Source organism: Apaloderma vittatum, unplaced genomic scaffold, assembly GCF_000703405.1.
Source record: "Apaloderma vittatum isolate BGI_N311 unplaced genomic scaffold, ASM70340v1 scaffold38915, whole genome shotgun sequence".
NCBI classification, from domain to species: Eukaryota; Metazoa; Chordata; class Aves; order Trogoniformes; family Trogonidae; genus Apaloderma; species Apaloderma vittatum.
In genome coordinates, this window is record NW_009716104.1 from 27,596 (window position 1) to 33,438 (window position 5,843).

A 5,843-nucleotide genomic window follows, 5' to 3' on the forward strand; every position below is an offset into this window, starting at 1 on the left:
CCTCCGGAAAGCCAGTATTGGAGCCTCGAGCGTGTGACCGGTACTGTTGTGTTCTCCCCTTCCTTCGCATCCTGGGTCTTCACGTCACTGAGCCAGCATTGTCATTATTCTCCACTGACCCCACGAGTGCACCGCTCGGACTTCAGCCCTACGCAGAGTTAATGGCAGTGCAATATTCCGCTGCTACCGAGTCTGACTAGTTGGCTCTTACACATTTATGAAAGCGACTGAGGAGGAAATGCTCTTTTTGGACTCCCCTTTGCTGGGAAAAAAAAAAAAGAAAAAATGTATCATGGAAGAAAGACTTGTGGTTTGCTGTAACGAAGCCAGTAGATGTGGGGATAGTACTAATGAAGCAGTGTCTTGTTCTTTTTTCCAGAAATGTGTCTTAGTTTGGTTCTTTCTTGGTGAGCAGAGTGCTGAACCTCATTTCTGAGTTCTTCAAGGACAGTGTTGACAAGCGCAGGCTGTTAAAGACTTTTGCGTATTGTAGTGTAACTTAAATACCAGGGAATGTAAATGACCTTAAAGCTGCAGTTTCTCCAGTCAACAGACCCGGTGCGCGTGCTCAGGACCGGGAGGGTGACAAACCCCGTCCGATATCCCGTGTCCCTACTTAGAGGGCAGACTTGCAGGAGTGGAAACGTAGCAGGAGAATCACATTGCAGAATCAAAGCTTTTTTTTTTTTTTTTTCATGAAGTGCTTTCATGTCCTAACCAAGAATTAATTTATTCACCTAGTTTTGGGAAAGGTCAGTGTTTACTTTGTACTTCAGAGAAATGAGTCAGCGACACTTTGCTTTGCTTTTCATCTACCCCTTGACTTGTCCTTCCCCTTTTACGCATAAAAATTAAGAAAGGGCGAAATCAAGAGAGAAGCGTAGATGCAGCTGTAACGAGAAAACATCGAACCCCTTAATCCAGCGTGACTGCCTGTTTTAAGCAGATAGACTGGGAAGACCGTGGAAGCCTTAAATACAATCAGAACCTTGGTCAAACGCATCAAATAATTGTCTAAGATTAGCGTCATTTTGAAAAATGGTTTTTTAAAGTGTGGTCCAAGCAGGATGCAAAAATGTGCAATTACCTGTCTTTTTTTTTTTTTTCTTTCTTTCTTTTTTTTTTTTAAGCTGTTCTTTAAGATTCTCACTCTAGGAACACTCACCACCTCTTCTACAGAGGCTGCTTCTGCGAGAAGGAAGCTACACCCCGTCGACGAGTCCAAACCGATCTCTGTAGCGTTCTGCAGCAACACTTGGTGCCCTTTGTGCAGTGATGATAAAGTGTATGATATAAGCAGTTTTAAAGAGCAATTTATGCATAATAAATTGGGAATGATATAAATTTCATAGCAACATATTTGTTGTGATCAGTCTTACTCTTCCTTTTTCCACGTGTGGGTTTCTAGGGGTGTCTTAATTACCTTCAGATTTATTTATTTTAATTCTGTCCTTGCCTTACACTGGGTGTGTCTTCTGTCTGAGCCGCACGGATGCTTCTATCTGAAAAATAATCCCCAAGCACTGAGCAAAAATAAAAATCTTTGGGTTTTTTTTTAAGTAGGAGGATAAGCAATGAACTATAGTCTTAAACTGCCCTAACAGCATGAAAAGGAATTTTTAAAGTCTGAGGAGCAATAATATATTGAACAGGATCTCTGTGCCTCTGCCCTGCGCTTCTGGTCAGCTCGTCTCTGCGGAGGTTGACGAGTTGGTCGGAAAATTGTGATGTGCTTCAGCTGGCTTGAGCCTCCGGAGTCCCGCGCCACTCTTTTGCGGCCCTAGATATTGGGGGGCGATTCTCTTGTCCTGACGGGTTCTCCCCGAGGAAGACGCGGGGTTTGGATTTCCCAAGAGTTGACCCCTGTCTCCGTGGGAGCTCCTGCTCGGTGCGACGGATTTTCCCAGCTCGGTCCTGGCGAGTTTTTCCCATCCCGCCGCCTCGCCAGGAGGAGAAGGATCTCATCTCGCCAGCGTTTTGGTGTGAGGTCTGGAGGCAGCACTTGTGTGAACGCAACTAATTAAGGTGTTAATTGCCTTCCTGGCGGTTCCCCATGTCTTTCCTGAGCAAAAGGCAGGAGTAAGCAGGGGCTGTTCTCAAGGCGTTTCCCTAACAGGTGCTGTTGTTTAAATGGGGACCAGAGATGGAGGGTATTCGGTGTTTTTTTCCCTTTTCTGTCATTCTCTAAGAACCGTGAACGATCGTTGTAAAATTTTCAACACTCTGCGAAGAGCTTTTAATTCAGCCGGGATGTTAAAAGGATTTTCATGCTGCCTGGAAGATTGAATCCTCCAGACTCTCCCTTGCTTTATACCTACGTTCTACCTGAAAGTGATTTTTTTCTTTTTTCCCCCGAGAATCTCAAGTGACGTGTAGTCCGTGCTGCTAGTTCACCTTCTCAATAGACACACAAAATTAAGATTTCCTCCGTAAAACTTTTACTCTCTTTGAGCTGGGGCAGGGAGGGGGATGGGGAGCATGAGGGCACTCGAGCAGCCAGGTTAGAGCGAGCGTGTTCACTGAAAGGAATTAGGGAACTGTCATTTTCTTACAGCAAAACTGTGGAAAAATGCAAAGTGTGGGTGTGGTGCGTACTGGTTGCATTGAAACAATGTAATTTGTCTTTTTTTTTTTCTTTTCCTGACTTTTTATTTTCCAAAATTGTACAGTCTTAGGGGCGGGGGAAAGTAAAAAAGAAAAAAGAAAAAAGAAGTCTTTTCCGTTAATATATTTGCGATTCATCAAAGGATGTGGAATATCCAAATAAACTACTTTTAAAAGCAAGTTTCTCCCCAGGTCCTTTGGGTCAACGTTGGGATCCGTCCTTCAGGAGCTGCAGAGAGGTTTTAGGAGGCGCTTTGGGGTACGTGGAGGCCGGTTGCTGTTCGGGAGCAGCTGGGGATGCCGGTGTCTCCTGCGGAGCCGCTGCAGGTGCCGGGGAAGCGGGGCGGGCAGCGAGTGAACCTCCCTGGAATTTTAGGCGAGAGGTGAAGGGTTATGCCTGACGCGAGGTTTCCCAAAATGATTCTGTCAGCGTACGTCCCGCGGCTTGACGGGAGGGTCAGTAAGCTCCCAGGTATGGAGCAGGGGTTTTTTTTATTGGTATTTTTTTATTCTTTTTGTGGCTGCGACTGCCGGGGGCTCCACGGAGAAACGGTTACGGGCTCGGTTACGCCGTCTCACCTGGAGGAGAAGTTTGCCAGGAAGGCTGAGGCTGTGTAGGAATTCCTCCTGCTGCCTACGCAGACATCCCGGGTTAAAGCTTTCAGCGCTTCTTTTTGCCCATTATATTACCCTAATTCCGCAATTTTTCGAGACCCGAGTTTGACTGTAAAAGTGCCGTCGAATTTAACCCTTCCCCTTTTTCCCGCGTTTGTTTTTTCATCCCGGACTTTCACGATTGTGTGGGCAGAGACAGTCCAGGAGCTAAATTCTCTGCTCGGCAGCTGACTTCCCGCCCTGCTTCACGCACGGCAGCGAGAGCCGAGTTATTCTTCCTGTGTCTCGGCTGCAGTTTCTCTGTGTCGGCTCCCATACCGGGGATTTAGGCTGTTCGCTTCCTAGTGGCGACGCGGAGCTTTGTTAGCGGCAGCCTGAGCTTCGGATGTCTCCAGAGAAAGGCAAAGCATTCACGAAATTTGACTTTCAAGCTGCGATACTTCGTTTTGTGGCTGAACCACGGCAACGTAGAGACCACCGGGAGCTGCTGGTCCCTCAGGATTTCCAGCTCAGGAATGTTTTTGGCACCTGGTCTTTGGGAACACCCACAGCTTCTTACCGGTGCATCGCGCTCCATTCCGTCGTTCATCAGGCACTTCCCTGCTGTATCATCTCATCTTTTCTGCCCCTCTGCCCAAGTTAGTGACTTTATTTGAGTAAGAACTAGTCCAGGAGCAGGCGCTGGTTCATCTTTTTAAAATGGAGCTGAAGAGCCGGGTTTCTACAGCAGGAAGCTCAGTATTCCCGATGCTTAGAGGAGCGGAATTTAAAATTATATTAACAGAGAGAATATTTTTCTTAACTGCTTTTCAAATTGGTATTCATGGAACCTGTCATATTTCTCAGGTAGTTTGGGTTGAGCTGCTGCATGAGCCCCGGGAGATGTTCCTGCGTTTGGAATGGGGATGGAGGGGTGGGAGGGGATCCCGACCCTTCCCTGGGGCTGCAGCACCGGACTCAGCAGAAGCCTCTGCAGCCGTCGTGTCCTCGCATCCCGCCGGGGAGAGTCACGGAGCAAAGCCGGGGCCCAGAACGGCCCGTGGAGGTGGAAACAGCACAGATGGGGGGAAGGAGACTGAGGAGCCGCTGCGGCAGCTGCAAGAGATGAGACTGGTGAGAGATCGGGGAGCGGGCGCAGCGGGGTGACAGTGTGGGACCTGGGCTGGGTGATCGTCCCTTCTCCAGAGCCAGCTGTCACGGTTGGGCCAGTTTGGGGCTTCTTGGGGTTTCTCAGAGCTGCAGCAGGAGCGATGCTCAGCAGGGCCACCCTCTCCTGTGCCTCCGCAGCCTCGTGGCACAGGACACTGGTGGCTTCTGCAGCCTCTCGTCTGTGGCTCTGGCTGCACTTCTGGTCCCTCCTTCAGGGGTTGGGGGTCCCGCTCCCTGCTCTCGCGTGATGCTCTGTCCTGTTCTCATCTGGGACCTGCTTTCCTGGCCCAGATTATTTTGTTTGGCCTTAAAGGATGGGAAGAATTTCAAAGATCCTAGTGGTACCAGTCAGGGAAGTATCAGAAACACCTCCCAGATCAGAAAAATACACATTTTCAAAGGTCAATTCCATAAAAAAAACCCACAAACCCCACAGAAAAATACACCCGGAAAGGAGCCACAAGCTCCTTTCTATCTTTACGTTCAAACGCTTCATTAGTTAAAAATCTCCTCCTGTACCAAAATCCTGCACTTCAGATCCACGTATATGTGGAACAACAGAACTTCTTTGTTGTCAGGACATTTGCAAAGCGAGCTTAAGACGACGAGAGGATTACTTTGCTACTTTCTGCCTCTTTTGGGTTTCCCGTGTGCCTCAACAGATTTATTTAGAAAAGGCACTTTCTGGCCCCCTCTCAGGCCCGTCGCGCTGGCTGAGCGGCTCATCTACTGCACCCGCTTTCTAGCGCTGCGTTAACGCAATCTGCAGAATATGGGAGCCTGCAGAATATGGCAATAACCTGGAAAAACAGCCTGGTTGTAACCACCTCAGGAAAACCAGCTTCCCCAGGGAAGGAGAGGCAGAGGACGGTGTCTGTGTGGGAGATGGTGAACGCAGCTGCTCTGCGTAAGGTGTCGATGAACTTTAATTTAAATACAGAGGAGTTTGGCTGCTGCGCCGAGGAGTGGCAGAAGTTTCCCCTGTGTCCTCCCTGCACCAGAAGTAGTGGTGAAGCAGCTTCATGGGGCTTCTCTCTCTCCGTCGGCTTCGTCCGGTGGATGGACCTACCTGGCAGGGGCAAGAAATCACAGCGAAAACCCAACAGAGCCCGGCTTGCCCAGGGAGCCAGAAACGGGAATTTCCTCCTTTGATCTGTCCAGTAGATCAGACATCGGGGATATTTTACGATGGCACAAAACAACCCAGGGATTCCTGAGGACCATGATTTCGGCTGTGCTGCTGCTGTCGATGTGACTGGAGCATCCCGAACACCCTCTCTGCTGTCCCAAAGGCAGAGAGCGACTCTCGCTGCACGGAAGGACCATCGGCGAAAAGCAAAGGAGCTGGCCTCTGTCTCAGCCTGCGGGACAGGGACTCGTCCTTTTGTGCGGAGTGAACTCAGCCTGTCCCCGGGATAAAGCTAAAAGGCAAAAATAAAAAGGGAAACAGTGGAAGCAACTGAAGGAGGAGCCCC